Genomic DNA, 25,254 nt, shown 5'->3' with positions numbered 1-25,254 from the left:
CCCTGGTTCGAGACTCCCCAACCAGGGAAAACATCTTACCTGCATCTACACTGTCTATCCCTTTAATTATTTTCATTCTCATTCTTCAAAACTCGAGAGAATACAGGCCCAGTTTCCCCAATCTCTCTTTATTGGACAGTCCCACCATCCTGAGAACAAGTCTGGTGAACATTCGTTGCTCACCCTCTATGGCAATATTCCCTAAGGTAAGGGGACCAAAACTGCGCACAATACTCCAGGTGCAGTCTAACCAAGGTTCTATACAAGTGAAGCAAGACTTTGCTATGTCTGTACTCAAATTCTCTTGCTTGCTGCGCCTGCATGTTAGCTTTCAGTGACTTATTGACAAGAATACCCAGGTCCCTTTGTACATCCATACTTTCTAATCGCTTACCATTTAAGAAATACTCTGCACATCTATTCCTCCCACCAAAGTGGATAACCTCACATTTTTCCACATTATATTCCATCTGCCATGTTCTTGCCCATTTACTTAGCCTGTTCAAATCCCCTTGAAGCCATTTTGCATGTTCCTCATAACACACATTCGCACCTACTTTGTCATCCACAAATTTGGAAATATTAGAGTCATAGAGTTTTACAGCACAGAAACAGGCCCTTCGGCCCAACGCACCTGCACCGACCATCAAGCACCCGTTCTAACTAATCCCATTTCCCCACACTTGGCCCATGGCCTTGTATGCTATGGCGTTTCAAGTGCTCATCTAAATATTTCTTAAATGTCGTGAGTGTTCCTGCCTCTACCACCCCTTCAGGCAGTGTGTTCCAGATTCCAACCACCCTCTGGATGAAAAAAATCCCTCCTCAATTCCCCTCTAAACCTCCTGCCCCTTACCTTAAATCTATGCCCTTAGTTATTGACCTCTCCGCTAAGGGAAAACGTTTCTTCCTATCTATTCTATCAATGCTCCTCAAAATTTTGTACACCTCAATCAGGTCCCCCCTTATCCTTCTCTGCTCCAAGGAAAACAACCCCAGTCTATCTAGTCTGTCTTCATAACTGAAATGCTCCAGCCCAGGCAACATCCTGGTGAATCTCCTCTGCACACTCTCTAGTGCAATAACATCCTTCCTATAGTGTGGTGACCAGAACTGTACACAGTACTGCAACTGTGGCCTAACCAGCGTTTTATACAGCTCCATCATAACCCCCCTACTCTTATATTCTATGCCTCGGCTAATAAAGGCAAGTATCCCATATGCCTTCCTAACCACCTTATCTACCTGTGCTGCTGCCTTCAGTGAGCTATGGACATGCACCCCAAGGTCCCTCTGTACTACCATCCATTGTATATTCCATTGCCTTGTTAGACCTCCCAAAGTGCATCACCTCACACTTCTCAGGATTAAACTCCATTTGCCACTGCTCCACTCATCTTACCAGCCCATCTATATCGTTCTGTAGTCTAAGGCTTTCCTCCACACTATTTACGACACCACCAATTTTCGTGTCTTCTGCGAACTTACTGATCATGCCTACTATATTCACGTCTAAATCATTAATGTACACTTAACAGTAAGGGTCCCAGCACCGATCCCTGCGGTACACCACTGGTCACAGGCTTCCACTCGCAGAAACAGCCCTCTACCTCCTGCCATTAAGCCAATTTTGAATCCAATTTGCCAAATTACCCTGGCCTTTATTTTCTTAACCATCTCCCATGCGAGACCTTATCAAAAGCCTTACTGAAGTCCATGCAGACTACATCAACTGCTTTAGCCTCATCTACACATCTAGTCACCTCCTCGAAAAATTCAATCAAGTTAGTTAGACACGATCTCCCCCTGACAAAGCCATGCTGATTATCCCTGATTAATCCCTGCCTCTCCAAGTGGAGATTAATCCTGTCTCTCAGAATTTTTTCCAATAATTTCTCTACCACTGATGTTAGACTCACTGGCCTGTAATTACCTGGTTTATCCCTGCTTAAATAATGGTACCACATTCGCTGTCCTCCAATCCTCTGGTACCTCTCCTGTGGCCAGAGAGGATCTGAAAATTTGTGTCAGTGCCCCCGCTATCCCCCTCCCTTGCCTCACATAATATCCTGGGATACATCTCATCTGGGCCTGGGGATTTATCCACCTTCAAGCCCACTAATACTTCCTCCTTTTCAATGCTAATTTGATCAAGTATATCACACTTAGAATATTGCGTGCAATTCTGGTCGCCACACTACCAGAAGGACGTGGAGGCTTTGGAGAGGGTACAGAAGAGGTTTACCAGGATGTTGCCTGGTCTGGAGGGCATTAGTTATGAGGAGAGGTTGGATAAACTCGGATTGTTTTCACTGGAACGACGGAGGTGGAGGGGCGACATGATAGAGGTTTACAAAGTTATGAGCTGCATGGACAGAGTGGATAGTCAGAAGCTTTTTCCCAGGGTGGAAGATCAGTTACTAGGGGACATAGGTTTAAGGTGAGAGGGGCAAAGTTTAGAGGGGATGTGCGAGGCAAGTTCTTTACACAGAGGGTGGTGAGTGCCTGGAACCTGCTGCCGGGGGAGGTGGTGGAAGCAGGTACGATAATGATGTTTAAGAGGCATCTTGACAAATACATGAATAGGATGGGAATAGAGGGATACGGTCCCCGGAAGTGCAGAAGGTGTTAGTTTAGGCAGGCATCAAGATCGGTGCAGGCTTGGAGGGCCGAATGGCCTGTTCCTGTGCTGTACTGTTCTTTGTTCTAATCCCCTTCCCTGATCACGACACCTACATCTTTCCTTTCCATAGTGAAAACAGATGAAAAGTAATCGTTCAAAACCTCCCCTATGTTCTCCGGCTCCACATACAGATTGCCTCTATGATCCCTAATGGGCCCAACATTTTCCCTGGTTATCCTCTTGCCCCCAACATACTTATAAAACGCCTTGGGATTTTCCTTTATCTTGTTTGCCAGTGATTTTTCATGCCCCCTTTTCGCTCTCCTGGTTACTTTTTTAAGTACTCCCCGACACTTTCTATACTCCTCTATGGCCTCCGCTGTTTTCAGCACTCTGAATCTGCCATCCGCCACCTTTTTTTCCTTAGCCAATCCTCTATATCCCTTGACACCCAGGGTTCCCTTGACCTGTTGGTCCTACTCTTCACCTTTACAGGAACATGCTGCACCTGAACTATTTGGTCTCCACATCCAAATCATTGATACATATTGTGATTAGCTGTGGCTGAAGTACTGATCCTTGCGGTACCCCACTAGTCATGGCCTGCCAATGTGAGAATGACTTGTTTATTCCTACTCTCTGTTTTCTGCTTGCTGGCCAATCCTTAATCCATGCCAGTATATTATCTCCTATCCCATGTGCTTTAATGTTGGTAACCAACCTCCTGTGGGGGACTTTATCAAAAGATTTCTGAAAATTCAAGTATACTACGTCCACCAGCTCCCCTTAATCAATTCCATTCGTAACATCCTCAAAAAACTCCAACAGGTTTGTCAAACATGATTTCCCATTCATAAATCCCTGTTGACTATGCCCAGTCAGATCATTATTATCCAAGTGTTCATTTATCACATCTTTTAGAATAGATTTTAGCATTTTCCCTACTACTGATGTAATGCTAACAGGTCTGTAGTTCCTGTTTTCTCTCTCTCTTTCCCTTCTTAAATAGTGGGGTGACACTTGCTACCTTCCAATCTGCAGAAACCATTCCAGAATCTACTGAATTGTGGAAGATGCATCCACTATCTCCATAGCTACCTCTTTCAACACTGTGGGATGTAGCATATCTGGTCCCGGGGACTTAACAACCTCAGCCTCGTTAATTTCTCTCATACACATTCTTACTAATACTAATTTCCTGCAATTCCTCATTCTCCCTCGTCCCTTGGATCTCAAATTCTGGGAGATTTCTTGCATCTTCCTCAGTGAAAACAGACACAAAGTAATCATTTAGCTTCCTTAGTTAGAACCTTAGTTAGGCCACACTTGGAATATTACGTACAATTCTGGTCGCCACACTACCAGAAGGATGTGGAGGCTTTGGAAAGGTTTACCAGGATGTTGCCTGGTCTGGAGGGTATTAGCTATGAGGAGAGGTTGGATACACTCAGATTGTTTTCACTGGAACGACGGAGGTGGAGGGGCGAAATGATAGAGGTTTACAAAGTTGTGAGTGGCATGGACAGAGTGGATAGTCAGAAGCTTTTTCCCAGGGTGGAAGAGTCAATTACTAGGGGACACAGGTTTAAGGTGCGAGGGGCAAAGTTTAGAGGGGATGTGCGAGGCTAGTTCTTTACACAGAGGGTGGTGAGTGCCTGGAACTTGCTGCCGGGGGAGGTGGTGGAAGCAGGTACGATAGCGACGTTTAAGAGGCATCTTGACAAATACATGAATAGGATGGGACTAGAAGGATACAGATCCCGGAAGTGCAGAAGGTTTTAGTTTAGACAGGCATCATGATCGGCGCAGGTTTGGAGGGCCGAATGGCCTGTTCCTGTGCTGTACTGTTCTTTGTTCCCTGCCATTTCTCAATTCCCCATTATAAATTCTCCTGACTCTGCCTGTCTTAGCCATACGTTTCTTTTTTACTTATCTATAGAAGCTTTTATAGTCCGATTTTTGCTAGTTTACGTTCATATTCTATTTTCCCTTTCTTCATCAGTTTCTTGGTCCTCCTTTGCTGTATTCTAAAATCCTTCCAATCCCCAGGTTTACTACTATTTCTGGCAACTTTACAGGCCTTTTCTTTTAATCTTATACAATCTTTAACTTCCTTTGTTAGCCACGGTTGACTGCCTTTTCTTTTGGGGTTTTTGTGCCTTGATGGAATGTGTAATTGCTGTAAACTATGTAATAATTCTTTAAAGACTATCCATTGCCTATGTACTGTCATACATTTTAATGTATTTTCCTAATCCATCTCAGCCAATTTGCCTCTCATACCTTCAAAATTTCCTTTGTTCAAATTTAACACTCTGGCTTCAGATTAAACTACCTCACTTTCAAACATAACATAAAATTCTGTCATGTTATGGCCACTCATCCCCAAAGCTTCTTTTACAACAAGAGTATTAATTAGCACTTCTGAAGAAGTTCTGAAGAAGTGTCACTGAGCTGAAACGTTAACTCTGCTTCTCTCTCCACAGATGCTGCCAGACCTGCTGCGTATTTCCAGCATTTCTTGTTTTTATTTCAGATTTCCATCATCTGCAGTATTTTGCTTTTATTATTATTAATTAGCACTTTCTCATTACATAATACTAGATCGAAAATAGCCTGTTCTCCAGTCAGCACCTCCACAGATTGCTCTAAAAAACCGTCCCTAACAGACTCCAGAAACTCGTCCTCCATAGCATTAGTGCTGATTAGGTTTACCCAGTCTATATGCAGATTGAGTTACCCATGATTACTGTATTACCTATGCTACATGCTTCGCTAACCTCCTGATTAATACCATGCCCCACACTCCCACTACTATTTGGTGGCCTATAAACAACTCATAACAATGTTTGCTGCCCCTTGCTGTTTCTTAGCTCCACCCAAACAGATTCCACATTTGTTCTTCTGATTTTGAGATCTTCCCTGACTAATGTACCAATTCCTCCCTTGTTATCAGCTCAACACCACCTCCTTTTCCTTTTTGTCTGTCTTTCCTAAATGTCGAACATCCTTGAATATTCAGTTCCCAGTCTTGGTCACCCTGTAGCCACGTTTCCGTAATGGCAATTTACTTCTATTTGGGCCTTTAAATCATCTACCTTGTTGCGAATGCTGTATGCATTCAGGTAGAGTGCCCTTAACCTTGTCTTCTTGACATTATTCTGCATTCTAAGCCTAGTTGCTGCTTCCCTTTGTTTCGCCTGCCTTCTAGTGTCGCTTATGACTTTTCTACCTGCTGTTACCAGCATTACTTCCTTCCAGTTTGAGCTACACCTCAGGTTCCCATCCCCCTGACAAGCTTGTTTAAACCCTCCCCAACTGCACTTGCAAATCTCACTGCAAGGATATTAGTTCCGGTCCTGCTAAAGGTGTAGCCTGTCCATCTTGTACAGGTCCTACCTGCCCCAGAACCGATCCCAATACCTCAGAAATCTGATGCTCTCCCTCCTACGCCAATTCTCCAGCCAAGTGTTCAATCACTCGATCCTCCTATTCCTAGCATGTGGCATTGGGAATAATCCTGAGGTCCTACTTTTTAGTTTCCTTCCTAACTCCGTAAAATCTGCTTTCAGGACCTCATCCTTCTTCCTACTTGTGATTGGTACCAAGTGGACCACAACCTCTGGCTGTTCACCCTCCCCCAGAAGGATGTCCTGCAGCCGCTCCGTGACATCCTTGACCTTTGCACCAGGGAGGCAACACACAATCCTGGAGTCATGTTTACTGCTGCAGAAATGCCTGTCTGATGCTCTGACTACCGAATCCCCTATCACTATTGCTCTTCCACTCTTCTTCCTGCCCTCCTGTGCAGCTGAGCCATCTGTGGTGCAATGGACTTTGCTCTGGCTGCACTCCCCTGAGGAACCATCACCCCCACCAGTATCCAAAATGGAAAACCGATTAGCAAGCAAGATAGACTCAGGGGACTCCTGCAGTGCTGCCTGGTTCTCTTAGACTGCCTGGCAGTTACCAATTCCCTCTCTGCCTACATGCTCCTAAACTGTGGTGTGACCGCCTCCCTAAACGTGCTATCCACGTAGTCCTCTGCCTCGTGGATGCACAACAGTGACTCCAGCCGCCACTTGAGCTCCAAAACCCGGAGCTCAAGCTTCTGCAGCCGGTGACACTTCCTGCAGAAGTGTTTGTCCAGGACATGTGGTGCTTCCATGACGGGCCGAAGGGCCTGTTTCTATGCTGTATGTCTCTATGACTCTATACTGCAGGGTGTACATTCCACTTGGCTGAGCTGCCCTGCCATGCTGTAACTTTAAAAACTGTTTATTACAATTAGAATAAGGAGAATAACTTACCAGTTACTCACCAATCAGCTTCTTCCCCTGCACTGAAGTAAGAGGCAGCTACAGGAGTCTGAGAAAAGGATGAAAAAGAAAGGAGCCCCTCCTTCACTGAACTCCCTCAATGCACCAAACTCCCACTTTATACTCTGTGTACTCAAAGCAGCACTCAGTGCAGATGAAGCAGCACTGAGGAAGCTCTGCTTTATACTTTCTGAAAAACTGTTTCAAGCTTCTGAAAACCAGTTTATGTCAGCTCCTAAGTAACAAGCTGAAGCTGCTCCCTGAGAGCTTGCATACCCTTGTTTTAAGGCTGGGCTAAAACTTAACTTCTCTTTACATCAGGAGTAATTTTAGTTAACTGCTAAATTGAAGAAAAATCTAGACTTTAGATAGAAATTAACCCTCAAAGCTCCTCTCATCAGATTTACCAAACTCAGCAGCTCTCAGTCCAAAACCCAATCCTGGTCCTTTTTAAAAATTTGTTCCTGGGATGTAGGCATCACTGGCTATGCCAGCATTTATTACCCATCCCTAATTGCCCTTGAGAAGGTGGTGGTGAGCTGCCTTCTTGAACTGCTGCAGTCGATGTGGGGTAGGTGCACCCACAATGTCGTTAGGAAGGGAGTTCCAGGATTTTGACCCAGCGACGGTGAAGGAACAGCGAGATAGTTCCAAGTCAGGATGGTGTGTGGCTTGGAGGGGAACTTGCAGGCAGGTGGTGTTCCCATGCATCTGCTGCCCTTGACCTTCCAGGTGGTAGAGGTCGCAGGTTTGGAGGGTGCTGTCTAAGGGGCCTTGGGGGGCGTTACTGCAGTGGTACGCACTGCTGTCAATGTGCGTCAGTGGTGGAGGGAGTGAATATTTGCGGATGGGGTGCCAATCAAGCGGGTTTCTTTGTCCTGATTGTGTCGAGCTTATTGAGCGTTGTTGGAGCTGCACCCATCCAGGCAAGTGGTGTGGATGTGGGTATCCGGGCAGTGTGGAGTTGCCAGTCAAGGTGAGGTGTCAGTATCCGGGCAGCTGGAGATGTGGGTCCCAGGGCAGGGGTGGGGTGTGGGTACCCGGACAGTGTCGGGATCCTCAGGCAGTGTGGGAACCAGGGAAGTGTGCGATCTCTAGGCAGTGAGCCATGGAGATGTTTGGGAATCCGGTATCCTGCAATGGCCAGGGGATTGTTACTCCGCCCCCCCATCGACAGCTCCGCCCATGCAATGTACCCGGATGTGCGGAGCGCGAGCTGGTCACGGGACGGGGCTGTTTCCGTTCGGAGCTGAATTGTCGCGAGCCGAGGTGAGCGGGGTCGTTAGAGGATGAGGAGTCAGAGGGAGGGAGCGGGGCTACACAACCCCCTGGGCCACGACAGGGGAGGGAGGAAGAGGGGGAAGGGAGGAGGCCCCGGGTGGAAAGGAGAAGGTTGGAGGGTGTATTCGGCAGACTCTGTGGAGGCTGCTTGGGGGACCTGATATAAACTAAACAATGCAATATTGAAGTGGGTAAAGAAACCGAGAGCTGGGGCTTTACATATACAGATCTTTAAAGGAGGCGGGACTGTTAGATGTTTTGAAGAGAATGTGATCATCGCCTTTATAAATAGAGGCGGAGAGTTCAAAGCAAGGAAGTTGTGATGAACATTTAAAACTCTAGCTAGGCCCTAACTGGAGTAATGTGCCCCATCTGAACACAATAGGAAGGACATGAAGGTTTGAGAGAGGATACAGAAGAGAGTTACTAACTTGTTTCCAAGGATGGGGGACTTCAGTTATCTGGGGAGACTGAAGAAGCTCTCTTTAGAGCAGAGAAGCAGATAGCGTCCTTCACAACCTTGGCAACCCAAAGTCCTTCACAGACAATGAAGTGGAGTCACTGTTATAATGTAGACAATGTGGCTGCCAATGTCTGTACACGAAGTCCTCATAAACAGCAATATGATCATGAACAAATAATCTGTTAAGGGGGGATTTAATAGAGGTGTTAAAAATCACAGAATTTTGATAGTAAATGTTTGCAGTGGCAGGAGAGTCAGTAACCAGAGGACATAGATTTAAGGTAATTGGCAAAAAAACCGGGAGATTAGAATTTTTTTTTGTATAGTGAGTTGTAATCTGGAATGTGCTGCCTGAAAGGGTGGTGTTACTAGATTTAATAATTTTCAAAAGGGAATTGAATAAATACTTGAAAAGAGAAATTTGCACAGTTGTGGGGAAAGAACAGGGGAGTAGGAGAGTGCAGGAGGGCATGCCAGGAGCAGCACCAGGCATACCACAAAATGAGGTCTCAAACTGGTGAATCTGCAACCCAGGACTATATGCATACCAAACAGCGTAAGCAGCAAGCGATAGAGCTAAGTGATCCCACAACCAACGGATCAGATCTAAGCTCTGCAGTCCTGCCAGATCTAGTTGTGAATGGTGGTGGACAATTAAACAACTAACTGCAGGAGGTGGCTCCACAAATATCCCCATCCTCAATGATGGGGGAGTCCAGCTAATCTGTGAAAAAGATGAGGCTGAAGCATTTGCAACAATCTTCAGCCAGAGGTGCCGAGTTGATGATCCATCTCGGCCTCCTTCTGAAGTCCCCAGCATCACATTTGCTATTCTTCAGCCAATTCGATTCACTCTGTGCGATATCAAGAAACTTGCCGTGCCCCTAGCCAAACTGTTCCAGTACAGCTACAACACTGGCAACTACACAGCAATGTGGAAAATTGCCCAGGTATGTCATGTCCTGCTTTTTGAGTACAAGTCCAACCTGTCCAATTACTGCCGCATCAGTCTACTCTCAATCATCAGTAAAGCGATGGAAGGTGTCATTGACAGTGCTATCAAGCGGCACTTACTTAGCAATAACCTGCTCATTGATGCTCAGTTTGGGTTCCGTCAGGGCCACTTAGCTCCTGACCTCGTTACAGCTTTGGTTCAAAGATGGACTAAAGAGCTGAACTCAAGAGGTGAGGTGAAGGTATATTTGATCGAGTATGGCATCAAGGAGCCCTAGCAAAACTGGAGTCATAGAGAGATACAGCACTGAAACAGGCCCTTTGGCCCATCGAGTCTGTGCTGACCATCAACCACCATTTATACTAATCCTACATTAATCCCATATTCCCTACCACATCCCCACAATTCTCCTACCATCTACCTACCTACACTAAGGGCAATTTCCAATGGCCAATTTACCTATCAACCTGCATGTCTTTGGCTTGTGGGAGGAAACCGGAGCACCCGGAGGAAACCCACGCAGACACAGGGAGAACTTGAAAACTCCACACAGGCAGTACCCAGAACTGAACCCGGGTCGCTGGAGCTGTGAGGCTACGGTGCTAGCCACTGTGTTGCCCTTTAGTTTTAGCTCTGGATTTCTAGTCCAACAACATTACCCCTATGCCACTACCTCCCGCATGATTATGTCTTAAAAATAAAATATAAAAAAATTCAAGATGGAGTCCAGAAGGTCAAGTGACCTCACCTCCATTCTGCAAAAGGTTACTAGGACAACACAGATCAAAGACTCTCTTCTGAAAAGAGACTACAGGGCGAACACCTGAAGAACAATGGATTGTTCACTCCCATGCTTTATACTGTAAAACAAGCCCCTAATTTGGGAACTTTTGAATGAGTTGGAAGGATAGTCAATGGGAATTGAGTGAAAACTCTCTGCTTTTTGGAGTCATACCTAGAACAAAGGAAGATGGTTGTTGGAGGTCAATCATCTGAGCTCCAGGACATCAGTGCAGGAGTTCCTCAGGATAGTGTCCTTGACACAACCATCTTCAGCTGCTTTATCAATGACCTTGCTTTAATCATAAGGTCAGAAGTGAGGATATTCACTAATTGCACAATGTTCAGCACCATTCGTGACTCGTCAGATACTGAAATAAAAACAAAAAATGCTGAAAATACTCAGGTCTGGCAGCATCTGTGGAGAGGGAAGCAGAGTTAGCGTTTCAGGTCAGTGACCTTTCATCAGAACAGGCAAGTTACATTTGTGCCAGGCAGTGACGATCTCCAACAGGACAGAATCTAACCCTCTCCCCTTTACATTCAATGGCATTACGATCGCTGAATCTCCCACTGTCAACAGCCTGGGAGGAGGTCAGTGGCTAGGAATCCTGAGGCGAGTAACCCACCTCCTGACTCCCCAAACCCTGTCCACCATCTACAAGTCAAAAGTGTGATGGAATATTCTCCAGTTGCCTGGATGGGTGCAGCTCCAACAACACTCCAGAAGCTCAATACCATCCAGGACAAAGCAGCTTGATTGATTGGCACCCCATCCACAAACATTCACTCCCTCCACCACTGACACGCAGTGGCAGCAGTGTGTACCATCTACAAGATGCACTGCAGCAACCTTAGACAGCACCTTCCAAACCTGCAACCTCTACCACCTAGAAGGATAAGGGCAGCAGATGCATGGGAACACCACCACATGCAAGATCCCCTCCAAGCCACACGCCATCCTGACTTAGAATTATCTCGCCGTTCCTTCATCGTTGCTGGGTCAAAATCCTGGAACTCCCTTCCTAACAGTACTGGGTGTACCTACCCCACATGGATTGCATCGGTTCAAGAAGGCAACTCACCACCACCTTCTCAAGGGCAATTAGGGATGGGCAATAAATGCTGGCCTTGCCAGCGATGCCCACATCCCACGAACGAATAAAAAAATTGGATAGCTCTTTCAAAGAGCCGGCACAGGAAGGGTCACTGACCCGAAACGTTAACTCTGCTTCTCTTTCCACAGATGCTGCCAGACCTGCTGAGTGATTCCAGCATTTCTTGTTTTTGTTTCAGATTTCCAGCATCCGCAGTATTTTGCTTTTATATTATTGAGTATAAGAGTTGGCAGGTCATGTTACAGTTGTGTAAGACTTTGGTTCGGCCACATTTGGAATACTGCATGCAGTTCTGGTCGCCACATTACCAAAAGGATGTAGATGCTTTGGAGAGGATGCAGAGGAGGTTCACCAGGATGTTGCCTGGTATGGAGGGCGCTAGCTATGAAGAGAGGTTGAGTAGATTAGGATTATTTACATTAGAAAGACGGAGGTTGAGGGGGGACCTGATTGAGGTGTACAAAATCATGAGAGGTATACAGGTTGGATAGCAAGAAGCTTTTTCCCAGAGTGGGGGAATTCAATTACTAGGGGTCACGAGTTCAAAGTGAGAGGGGAAATGTTTAGGGGGGATATGCGTGGAAAGCTCTTTACGCAGAGGGTGGTGGGTGCCTGGAACGCGTTACCAGCGGAGGTGGTAGACGCAGGCACGATAGCGTCTTTTAAGATGTATCTAGACAGATACATGAATGGGCAGGAAGCAAAGAGATACAGACCCTTACAAAATAGGTGACAGTTTAGATAGAGGAACTGGATCGGCGCAGGCTTGGAGGGCCGAAGGGCCTGTTCCTGTGCTGTAATTTTCTTTGTTCTTTGTTCAAAGTCTGGCAAAGCAGCAAAGGTTTCTGTTTTCACAGAAAAATGCAGCAATTCCTAAACAGTAACTGACTGAAATTGCAGGGGTGTGGAGGAATAGTTTACATGTGTACATTTTGTGATGTCATCGGGATTTTGATGTGACATTTCTATTTTAAGTCCTCTGACTTAAAAAAGCAATATATCCACAGATTGTGCCCTTTCAAGCTAGCTATTCCAGGTGATGAACAGAATGACAAACTTTGTTTTATTGTTCTCTAGTGCATTGGTCCAATATGCTGAGCGAGCCCTGTTACCACTGTGGATAAATTAGTCCACTGTTGATAGAAAAACCCCAGCTGGGATTGCATGGTTAGTATGTCTTATTAAAAAGTTACTTTTTAAAGTAGTGCAAGTGTTTAATGCTCCTTGTGCCAATGTACTACGATGTGCAGTGGTCACCGATATCCTGGGGTGGCATGGCATTTTCGGTGACCTGGCGTGGTTTGTATCTGTCCTCAGTTTTCTGCACCTTTAACAATTCCTCAGTTACACTGAGATAGCTCTGATCTGTTTCTGCTGCTTCTCATTCTGCTCGACTTCTGCTGAATGAGCTTTGTTTTGCCACTTTTTGATTGCTCATTGTCGCTGACTCCCTTCAACCCTTCGCTGTGGCACTGAATCCATCACCAGTTTCACTACTCAGCTGTGCTAAACCTGTGGATCAGCCTTTGCTGGCTACTGGTTGACTCTTCACATATTCCCGGCAACCCGTGTGCCCAGTGATCCTCTGCCCCTCACATAGCAGAAGGTTCGATCGCCCTCCTCTCCTGTTGCTACAAGCTGACACCACCCTATTCACAAGTCAGGTTCATTCCACCAGGGGGTTCTGACTGTCTTTTGTCTCCTATTGTCTCCTATCCTATTGCAATAGATAGTCTTTAAAGAATTATTGCATAGTTTACAACAACTATACATTCCTTCAAGGCAAAAAAGCCCAAAAAGAAAAGACAGTCAACTGTGGCTAACAAAGGAAGTTAAGGATTGTATAAGATTAAAAGAAAAGGCCAGAAATGGTAGTAAACCTGAGAATTGGCAGGATTTTAGAACACAGCAAAGGAGGACCAAGAAACTGATAGAGAGAATAGAATATGAATGTAAACGAGCAAAAAACATAAAAACAGACTGTAAAAGCTTCTATAGATACGTAAAAAGGGAATGTTTGGCTAAGACAAATGTGGGTCCATTACAGGCAGAGTCAGGAGAATTTATAATGGGGAATAGAGAAATGGCGGGGAAGCTTTCTTCACTGAGGAAGATGCAAGAAATCTCCCAGAATTAGAAATCCAAGGGACTAGGGAGAATGAGGAATTGAAGAAAATAAGTATTAATGAGAAGGTTGTATTGGAGAAATTAATGGGGCTGATGGGACCTGAAATTTTACATCCCAGATACTACACGTGTAGTGTCTCCCACCCATCCTCCTCCTCTAACCAAAAATAAAAGGCCTCTTGTGTGGAGGGTTTGGTAAGGTAAGGTTTTCCTTTTTTTTAAAATCTCTGTTGTCAATTTAGTGCAGAGGGGATGGAAGCTAGGGAAGTTGCATGCTCCTCTTGCAGGATGTGGGAGGTGAGGTTCACCACTGGTGTCCCTGCTGACTTCACCTGTGAGAAGTGCACCTAACTCCAGCTCCTCGCAGACTGCGTTAGGGAACTGGAGCTGGATGAACTTCGGATCATTCAGGATGCTGAGGGGGTGATAGCGAGCAGTTATAGGGAAGTAGTGACACCTTCTTTTGGGCCTCCTTATCTCGAGAGACAATGGATGCGCGCCTGGAGGTGGTCAGTGATTTGTGAAGCAGCGCCTGGAGTGGCTATAAAGGCCAATTCTAGAGTGGCAGGCTTTTCCACAGGTGCTGCAGAGAAATTTGTTTGTCGGGGCTGTTGCACAGTTGGATCTCCCCTTGCGCCTCTGTCTTTTTTCCTGCCAACTACTAAGTCTCTTCGACTCGCCACATTTTAGCCCCGTCTTTATGGCTGCCCGCCAGCTCTGGCGAACACTGGCAACTGACTCCCACGACTTGTGATCAATGTCACAGGATTTCATGTCGCGTTTGCAGACGTCTTTATAGCGGAGACATGGACGGCCGGTGGGTCTGATACCAGTGGCGAGCTCGCTGTACAATGTGTCTTTGGGGATCCTGCCATCTTCCATGCGGCTCACATGGCCAAGCCATCTCAAGCGCCGCTGACTCAGTAGTGTGCACAAGCTGGGGATGTTGGCCGCCTCAAGGACTTCTGTGTTGGAGATACGGTCCTGCCATCTGATGCCAAGTATTCTCCGGAGGCAGCGAAGATGGAATGAATTGAGACGTCGCTCTTGGCTGACACACATTGTCCAGGCCTCGCTGCCATAGAGCAAGGTACTGAGGACACAGGCCTGATACACTCGGACTTTTGTGTTCCGTGTCAGTGCGCCATTTTCCCGCACTCTCTTGGCCAGTCTGGACGTAGCAGTAGAAGCCTTTCCCATGCGCTTGTTGATTTCTGCATCAAGAGACAGGTAACTGGTGATAGTTGAGCCTAGGTAGGTGAACTCTTGAACCACTTCCAGAGCGTGGTCGCCAATATTGATGGATGGAGCATTTCTGACATCCTGCCCCATGATGTTTGTTTTCTTGAGGCTGATGGTTAGGCCAAATTCATTGCAGGCAGCCGCAAACCTGTCGATGAGACTCTGCAGACACTCTTCAGTGTGAGATGTTAAAGCAGCATCGTCAGCAAAGAGGAGTTCCCTGATGAGGACTTTCCGTACTTTGGTCTTCGCTCTTAGACGGGCAAGGTTGAGCAACCTGCCCCCTGATCTTGTGTGGAGGAAAATTCCTTCTTCAGAGGACTTGAACGCATGTGAAAGCAGCAGGGAGAAGAAAACCCCAAAAAGTGTGGGTGCGAGAACACGGCCCTGTTTCACGCCACTGAGGATAGGAAAGGGCTCTGAGGAGGAGCCACCATGTTGAATTGTGCCTTTCATATTGTCATGGAATGAGGTGATGATACTTAGTAGCTTTGGTGGGCATCCAATCTTTTCTAGTAGTCTGAAGACACCACGTCTGCTGACGAGGTCAAAGGCTTTGGTGAGATCAATGAAAGCAATGTAGAGGGGCATCTGTTGTTCACGGCATTTCTCCTGTATCTGACGAAGGGAGAACAGCATGTCAACGGTCGATCTCTCTGCACGAAAGCCACACTGCCTCAGGGTAGACGCGCTCGGCCAGCTTCTGGAGCCTGTTCAGAGCGACTCGAGCAAAGACTTTCCCCACTATGCTGAGCAGGGAGATTCCACGGTAGTTGTTGCAGTCACCGCGGTCACCTTTGTTTTTATAGAGGGTGATGATATTGGCATCGCGCATGTCCTGGGGTACTGCTCCCTCGTCCCAGCACAGGCATAGCAGTTCATGTAGTGCTGAGAGTATAGCAGGCTTGGCACTCTTGATTATTTCAGGGGTAATGCTGTCCTTCCCAGGGGCTTTTCCACTGGCTAGAGAATCAATGGCATCACTGAGTTCTGATTTGGTTGGCTGTATGTCCAGCTCATCCATGACTGGTAGAGGCTGGGTTGCATTGAGGGCAGTCTCAGTGACAGCATTCTCCCTGGAGTACAGTTCGAGGTAGTGCTCAACCCAGCGGTCCATTTGTTTGTGTTGGTCAGTGATTATGTCCCCTGATTTAGATTTGAGGGGAGTGATCTTCTTGATGGTTGGCCCAAGAGCTCTCTTCATGCCATCATACATTCCTCTGATGTTTCCGGTGTCTGAGGCCAGCTGAATATGACTGCATAGGTGTTGCCATGAAACCTGGTGCCTGGTGCCTCCATGAAACCTGGTGACAGGGTTTAGTGTGAAAGAACGAGTTGGTGATGCAGAGGTTATGATAGGTACACAACTCAAGCAGTCTCTGCCCATTCTCATTCATCCTTCCAACGCCATAGCGCCCAAGGCAGGAGGGCCATGAGTCATGGTCGGCCCCAACCCTGGCATTAAAGTCCCCCAGCAGGAATAGGTGTTCGGTGTTGGGGATGCTGCTAATGATATGGAGTTGCTCGTGGAGCTGGTCTTTAGCTTCAGGAGGGGAGCAGAGTGTTGGAGCATAGATGCTGAGTAGGCGTACTGGACCAGAGGTGGTGAGCAGTTGGATGGACAGTATGCGTTCCGAGCCATTTGAGGGAGGCTCTATCATGCTGAGCAAGGAGTTTCTGATGGCGAAGCCCACTCCATGCTGTCTTGGTTCTTCAGGATCCCTACCCTGCCAGAAGAAGGTGTAGTCTTGCTCTGCTAGAGATCCACTCGCGGGGAGGCGTGTCTCCTGAAGTGCTGCAATGTCTACATTGAGTCTACTGAGCTCGTTGTTAATGATGGCGGTCTTCCAAGAATCGTTGATTTGTGTAAGGTCTTCCGACAGGCCAGGACACACAGTTCTGACGTTCCAGCTTGCAAAGCGAAGGGCTGGTACCTTCTTTCCTTTTTTCGTGTTGTTTGGTGCGGTGTCTCAGTCCACCTTTCGGGCAATGACCCTGAGCTCCAAGCACCCATTGAAGCAGGTAGACCGTGGCGGGACAGAACCTTATTGACCGGGGGCTGCCCGGTTTGAGGCGGGTGGTAGCTGTCCAGTGAGGTGCAACGATCTCTCCCACCGACAAAGGCAACCCGTGGCACCCAGTTTCTACGCCAATTTATCTGGACTTATATCCCGTAACTGCTGCCTTCCGTGTTGTGTCAGTCGCTGTGAGGCAACTATGGAGTGATCTCTCCATGGCGCATGCCTGGGCAAGTTTATGGAGGTTGAGAGTTGCCCAGTCGTCAAAACCCCCCTCTCGGCCTTTCTGGTGGGGTCCAAAGGAGTGCAGAGCACGACGTTTGGCACCGGTATGGCTGCAGGAACTGCCGGAAACATGCCAAAGGTGACACATGACCGCCTGCGGGGTTCCGCTCCGGATTATCCGTTAGGGTTTACTCCCTTAGCCTTGGTCTCTCCCAAGACGCCCACAAGGCAGTGGGGTTGTTAGGGCCCCTACACAGGTGTAGGATGGTGCCTGTGGGAGGAGGGGATGCGAGGGGGAGGGGTGGAGGGAGGGGGGGGTGCGAGGGGGAGCTGGGAAGGGGGCTGTAAGGGGGTGGGGGGGGGTGCAGGGGAAGGGGGTGTGGGGGGAAGATGGTGCGGGGGGGGGGAGCGGGCTGGGACGGGGTTGTGAGGGGGTGAGCTGAGAGGGTGGAGCAGGGAAGGGGAAGGGGGGAAAAGCGGGGGGTGGGGGGGAAAGCGGGTGCAGGTAATAAGGTCCCTAGTGCCCACCATCGACGTCCAGAAAGTTCATCCACGTCCTTCAGGAGGTGAAGCATCTTTTGGCAGACTTACAGAGGTGATTACATTCACTAAGGGTTTTTTTTCCAGTGGTTTAAATAAAGGCATGCAGCATTGCCGACAGTGCGCTGCAGATGCTCTCCGAGCCATCTCCCGCGGGCGCTTTGAAGTTGCGGCCGGGGGGCCGTTCGTGGATTTTTTGGGTGATCGGGGCACCTTTTCTCAAGACTTCTCTCGGGTCCCGCAGCTCCTCCTTCACCTCAATGGACTTACTGCATGCCGTGGCTGCAGACACTCTGGACTGTGAAGACAGCAGGATCGGAGATTGAAGTATCGGCAGCTGTGCTCGTCAGTTTCATCTGGATCAATTTCATTGAGAAAACAAAGAGCAGGTGTGGCTGGGGGAGGGCAGTGGGCCCAGGTAACATGCACTAAACTAACTGTTAACTTTTAGTTAGGGCTAAAATGAACTGATTTAAAGAGCCAGGGGAGTTTAAACAGTTTAAGAGGGTAGATTGGGGGAGTGACACCTAAGTTACAGGATAAAGGTAGTTGGGTGACCGTCAGGGGAGGGAATGGGAATAGGCGCACACTGCAGGGATCCCCTTTGGCCGTTACCCTCAAGAATACGTATACTGTTTTGGATACGGTTGGGGGGGACGACCTACCAGAGGAAAGCCACAGTGGCCAGTGAGGCTAGAAACAGGGAGCGAGTGCAGCTGAACACGTGGCTGCAGAACTGGTGTAGGAGGGAGGGATTCAGATATGTGGATCATTGGGATACCTTCTGGGGAAGGTGGGACCTGTACAAGAAGGACGGGTTGCATCTGAACTGGAGGGGCACCAATATCCTGGGCGGGAGGTTTGCTCGAGCTCTTCGGGAGGGTTTAAACTAGTTTGGCAGGGGGATGGGAACCGGAGCCACGGATCAGTGGATGGGGTAGCTGTTGAACAGGCAGATACCGAGTGCAGAGAGTCTGTGAGGAAGGTTAGACAGTTGACAGGGCAAAGTTGCAGCCAGTATGATGGGTTGAAGTGTGTCTATTTTAACGCAAGAAGTGTCAGGAATAAGGGTGATGAACTTAGAGCATGGATCAGTACTTGGAGTTACGATGTTGTGGCCATAACGGAGACGTGGATATCACAGGGGCGGGAATGGATGTTGGATGTTCCAGGGTTTAGATATTTCAAGAGGAATAGGGAGGGAGGTAAAAGAGGTGGGGGAGTGGCATTGTTAATCAGGGATAGTATCACAGCTGCAGAAAGGGAAGTCGTCGAGGAGGGTTTGTCTACTGAGTCATTATGGGTGGAAGTCAGAAACAGGAAAGGAGCAGTCACTTTGTTGGGAGTTTTCTATAGACCCCCCAATAGCAACAGAGACATGGAGGAACAGATTGGGAGGCAGATTTTGGAAAGGTGCAGAAGTAACAGGGTTGTTGTCATGGGTGACTTCAACTGCCCTAAGTTGTGGGCAAATTATTGGAGAGGATTTTGAGAGACAGGATTTATGATTATTTGGAAAAGCATGGTTTGATTAGAGACAGTCAGCATGGCTTTGTGAGGGGCAGGTCATGCCTCACAAGCCTTATTGAATGCTTTGAAGATATGACAAAACACATTGATGAAGGAAGAGCAGTGGATGTGGTGTATATGGATTTTAGCAAGGCGTTTGATAAGGTTCCCCATGGTAGGCTCATTCAGAAAGTAAGGAGGCATGGGATTCAGGGAAAATTGGCTGTCTGGATACAAAATTGGCTGGCCCATAGAAGTCAGAGGGTGGTAGTAGATGGAAAGTATTCAGCATGGAGCTCGGTGACCAGTGGTGTACCACAAGGATCTGTTCTGGGACCTCTGCTCTTTGTGATTTTTATAAATGACTTGGATGAGGAAGTGGAAGGCTGGGTTAATATTGTTTGCCGATGACACAAAGGTTGCTGGAGTTGTGGATATTGTGGAATGCTGTTGTCGGTTGCAACGGGACATTGACAGGATGCAGAGCTGGGCTGAGAAGTGGCAGATGGAGTTCAACCTGGAAAAGTGTGAAGTGATTCATTTTGGAAGGTCGAATTTGAATGCGGAATACAGGCTTAAAGACAGGATTCTTGGTAGTGTGGAGGAACAGAGGGATCTTGGGGTCCATGTCCATCGATCGCTCAAAGTTGCCACCCAAGTTGATAGGGTTGTTAAGAAGGCGTATGGTGTGTTGGCTTTCATTAACAGGGGGATTGAGTTTAAGAGCCGCGAGGTTATGCTGCAGCTCTAGAAGGCCCTGGTTCGACCACACTTGGAATATTGTGTTCAGTTCTGGTCGCCTCATTATAGGAAGGATGTGGAAGCTTTAGAGAGGGTGCAGAGGAGATTTACCAGGATGCTGCCTGGACTGGAGGGCATGTCCTACGAAGAAAGATTGAGGGAGCTCGGGCTTTTCTCATTGGAGCGAAGAAGGATGAGAGGTGACTTGATGGAGGGGTACAAGATGATGAGAGGCATAGAGAGAGTGGATAGTCAGAGACTTTTTCTCAGGGTGGAAAGGGCTATCTCCAGGGGGCATAATTTTAAGGTGATTGGAGGAAGGTTTCGGGGAGATGGCAGAGGTAGGTTCTTTACACAGAGAGTGGTGGGTGCATGGAATGCGCTGCCAGCGGTGGTAGTAGAAGCAGATACATTAGGGACATTTAAGCGACTCTTGGATAGGTACATGGATGATAGTAGAATGAAGGGTAGGTAGTTATTTTGATCTTAGAGTAGGTTAAAGGTTTGGCACAACATCGTGGGCTGAAGGGCCTGTACTGTGCTGTACTGTTCTATGTTCTTTGTGTGAAAAATTTACCCCTTTGATCCCCTTTAAACCTCCTCCCTCTCACTTTAAATCTTTGCCCTCTAGTTTTAGTCACCCCTACCATCGGAAACAGACTCTGGCTATCTACCACTCATAATTTTGTATACCTCTATCATGTCCCCTCTCAGCCGACTTCCCTCCAGGGAAAACAGACCCAGCCTATCCAATCTCTGTTTATAACTCAAACCCTCCAAACCAGGCAACATCCTTGTGAATCTTTTCTGCACCCTCTCTAGCTTAATCACATCTTTCCTGTCGTGCACACAGTACTCCAAATGCGGCCTAACCAACGTTGTGTACAACTGTAACATGACGTCCCAAATCTTGTACTCAGTGCCTTGGCCGATGAAGGCAAGCATGCCCATACGCCTTCTTCACCACCCTGTCTACCTGTGTTGCCACTTTCAGGGAACTATGTACTTGCACCCAAGGTCTCTCTGCTCAACAACACACCCCAGGGCCCTGCCAGTCGCTGTATATGTCCTGCCCTGGTTTAACCTCCCAAAATGCATCACTTCACTCTTGTCTGCATTAAATTCCATTTGCCACTCCCTTGCCCACTTTCCCAGTTGATCTATATCCTGTTGTAACCTTAGACAACCTTCTTCACTGTCCACTATACCACCAATTTTGGTGTCATCTGCAAGCTTACTAATCATGCCCATTACATTCACATCCAAGTCGTTAATATATATGACAAACAACAGAGGGCCCAGCGCCGATCCCTGTGGCACACCAATGGTCACCGGCCTCCAATCTGAAAAATAACCCTCCACTACCACCCTCTGCCTCCTATCACCAAGCCAATTTTGTATTCAATTTGCTAGCTCACCCTGGATCCCATGTGTTTGAACCTTCTGGACCAGCCTACCATGCGGGACCTTGTCAAAGGCCTTGCTAAAGTTCATGTAGACAACGTCCATCGCCCTGCCCTCGTCAATCCTCTTGGTCACCTCCTCGGAAAACTCAAACAAATGCGTGAGACACTGCTCTATTTAATCTTTATGGCTTCCTTCAGAATGGAGAGGCAAAACCACTGAACTTGATGTTTCCAACTTCTTTGACTCAACTTGTGTCACTTACACCCCTAAGGAGTATGCTTTCACTTTGTTATGCTAACGAAATATTGCGTGGACCTTTATTGACACATTGGCAGATTTTCTCCGAAAGTAAAGGCGGATTAAAAAGTATTCCTTTGCTACCTAAGCCAAGATCTCTGCATCCACAAGACTATCATCTTTTTGGTCCCTAATTGGCCTCAATCTTCCTTTGACTGCCTTTTTGATTAATGTTTATAAAAGACTTTTTATGTTAGCCACTAATCTGTTCTCATTCTCCAGTTCTTCAGCTTTGGATGCTTTTCCTTTCCACCTCATAGGAATATGTCTACTCTGTACCTGAGCCATTTCTTCTTTGAACGCCTCCCATTATTCAGTTACTGTTTGCCTACCAATTTTTGTTTCCAATGCACTTGGGCTAGATCCTTTTTCAACTCATTTGAAGTTGTTGCTCCTCCAGTTAAGTATTTTTACACTTCATTTGTTCTTTGTCCTTTTCTATAACTCTGTAAACCTGATGACATTATGATCATTGTTTCCCAAATGCTGTCCCTCTGAAACATGGTCCATTTGCCCCATTTCTGGAAACGCACACTGATCAAGAACATTCTCTTGTACACATTTCAGGAAAGCCTCCCCACCTTTTGCCCTTTATATTTCTCATCCTAATCTATGTTAAGATGTCTTGCTGCAATTCTACAGGGTCTTGGTGAGGCCACACCTGGAATATTGTGTACAGTTTTGGTCTCCTTGTCTGAGGAAGGATGCTCTCGCTACAGAGGGAGTGCAGCGAAGGTTTACCAGACTGATTCCAGGGATGGCGGGACTGACATATGGGGAGAGATTGAGTTGATTAGGATTATATTCACTGGAGTTCAGAAGAGTGAGGGGGGATCTCATATAAACCTATAAAATTCTAACAGGACTTGACAGGGTTGATGCAGGAAGGATGTTCCTGATGGTGGGGGATTCCAGAACCAGGGGTCTTAGTTTAAGGATACGGGGTAAACATTTCAGGACTGAGATGAGGAGGAATTTCTTCACCCAGAGAGTGGTGAGCCTCTGGAATTCGCTACCACAGGAGCAGTTGAGGTGAAAACATTGTATGTTTTCAAGAAGGAGTTACATATAGCTCTTGGGTTTAAAGGGATCAAGGGATTTGGGGCGAAGGTGGGAACCGGTTACTGAGTTGGATGATCAGCCATGATCATAATGAATGGCGGAGCAGACTCGAAGTACTCCTGCTCCTATCTTCTATGTTTCTACGCACAAAGCTATGCTGACTATCCCTAATCAGTCCATGCCTTTCCAGATGCATATAAATTCTGTCTCTCAGAATCCCTTCCAATAAATTCCCACCACTGATGTAAGGCTCACGGGCCTGTAGTTCCCTGGCTTAGCCCTGAGTATGTTGAAAGCAGTGATTGACAGATTTCTAAATACCAATAACATAAAGGGATATGGGGATAGTGTGGGGGAGAAAGGCATTGGAGGGGATAATCAGCCACTGTGGGTGTACCTACCCCACATGGACTGCAGCGGTTCAGGAAGGCGGCTCACGACCACCTTCTCAAGGGCAATTAGGGATTGGCAGTAAATGTTGTCTGAACCAACAGCACCCACATCCCATGAACGAATAAATAAAAGATCGTATTGAATGGTGGAGCAGGCTCGATGGGCTGAATGGCCTGTTGCTACTCCTGTTTCCTACTGTCTGCTCCCTATTCTCAGTTTACATATCTATCCGAATATTTGGCATGCCTGTGCCACATGAGTTTCCCTGTGTTACTTTGTGTCTGCATTTTGGCTGCCACTCCAGACCCAAGCCCATTATTTTTATGCCTCTTTTTTTTTTTCCTTTCTGATCTCTCTGTACCCCTCGGGCCCTGCAAAGAACAAAGAAAATTACAGCACAGGAACAGGCCCTTCGGCCCTCCAAGCCTGCGCCGATCCAGATCCTCTATCTAAACATGTCGCCTATTTTCTAAGGGTCTGTATCTCTTTTCTTCCTGCCCATTCATGTATATGTCTAGATACATCTTAAAAGACGCTATCGTGTCCGCGTCTACCACCTCCGCTGGCAACACGTTCCAGGCGCCCACCACCCTCTGTGTAAAGAACTTTCCACGCATGTACCCCCTAAACTTTTCCCCTCTCACTTTGAACTCGTGACCCCTAGTAATTGAATCCCCCACTCTGGGAAAAAGGTTCTTGCTATCCACCCTGTCTATACCTCTCATGATTTTGTACACCTCAATCAGGTCCCCCCTCAACCTCCGTCTTTCTAATGAAAATAATCCTAATCTACTCAACCTCTCTTCATAGCTAGCGCCCTCCATACCAGGCAACATCCTGGTGAACCTCCTCTGCACCCTCTCCAAATCATCCACATCCTTTTGGTAATGTGGCGACCAGAACTGCACGCAGTATTCCAAATGTGGCCAAACCAAAGTCTTATACAACTGTAACATGACCTGCCAACTCTTGTACTCAATACCCCGTCCGATGAAGGAAAGCATGCCGTATGCCTTCTTGACCACTCTATTGACCTGCGTTACCACCTTCAGGGAACAATGGACCTGAACACCCAAATCTCTCTGTACATCAATTTTCCCCAGGACTTTTCCATTTACTGTATAGTTCACTCTTGAATTGGATGTTCCAAAATGCATCACCTTGCATTTGCCCTGATTGAACTCCATCTGCCATTTCTCTGCCCAACTCTCCAATCTATCTATATTCTGCTGTATTCTCTGACAGTCCCCTTCACTATCTGCTACTCCACCAATCTTAGTGTCGTCTGCAAACTTGCTAATCAGACCACCTATACTTGCCTCCAAATCATTTATGTATATCACAAACAACAGTGGTCCCAGCACGGATCCCTGTGGAACACCACTGGTCACACGTCTCCATTTTGAGAAACTCCCTTCCACTGCTACTCTCTGTCTTCTGTTGCCCAGCCAGTTCTTTATCCATCTAGCCAGTACACCCTGGACCTCATGCAACTTCACTTTCTCCATCAACCTACCTACCAGGGGAACCTTATCAAACGCCTTACTGAAGTCCATGTATATGACATCTACAGCCCTTCCCTCATCAATCAACTTTGTCACTTCCTCAAAGAATTCTATTAAGTTGGTAAGACATGACCTTCCCTACCCCTTTTATACTCCTCGACCTTGTCATCTCAGACTTGGCTCCCTCTTTGATAAGCCTCTCTGTGCCTCTTGGCATCCTCCGAAGGGCCCATCGAGGCACTTGTCACTGTCTTCTTATGAGCTGCGACCCGAACTGCTCTAACCTATTCTCTGCTCGACCTTCCTGCCCAGTCTTCTGCCAGTCTCCTTACTGTTCCACTCAGCCCTCCCAGCATTGACCCTGTGGAATTTGCTGCTAGATCACTGCATCTCCCTTCCTCTGCAGAACAGGCACGAAGGACTAAATGGCCTACTATGTTTTAGAATGTCCATTCATTTGTAAACAAGGCCCTTGCCCATCCATGAGCTTTTTGTGCATGATTACATCAGCATCATGGCCTTAATGGAAACCTGCCTGATGGATGATGACACCTCTTTTATTGAAGTCTCACTGCCTGTCTACATCTTCCACCACTTGCCTCTTCCAGACAGGCATGATAGTGATGTAGCTCTTTTATCCCGAAATCAC

The 25,254-nt window shown here is 47.2% G+C and overlaps 1 protein-coding gene across 5 annotated transcripts in view; it reads left to right on the top strand.

Annotated features, from left to right (window-relative positions):
• The first annotated feature begins 8,127 nt into the window (after positions 1-8,127).
• Positions 8,128-25,254, top strand: part of spg21 (SPG21 abhydrolase domain containing, maspardin) — a 170,912-nt gene continuing 153,785 nt past the window's right edge. For 4 of the 5 annotated variants that reach the window (XM_068017659.1, XM_068017654.1, XM_068017655.1 and 1 more), the window contains exons 1-2: positions 8,128-8,211; positions 12,617-12,706. The gene's annotated coding sequence lies outside the window, so the exon portion shown is untranslated. The remainder of the gene's footprint in view (positions 8,212-12,616; positions 12,707-25,254) is intronic. The other variant, XM_068017657.1, reaches the window with a different exon arrangement.

Source organism: Heterodontus francisci, chromosome 38 (assembly GCF_036365525.1).
Source record: "Heterodontus francisci isolate sHetFra1 chromosome 38, sHetFra1.hap1, whole genome shotgun sequence".
Lineage (NCBI taxonomy): Eukaryota > Metazoa > Chordata > Chondrichthyes > Heterodontiformes > Heterodontidae > Heterodontus > Heterodontus francisci.
Note: the sequence above shows the minus strand (reverse complement) of the source record. Positions and strands in the feature narration are given on the sequence as shown.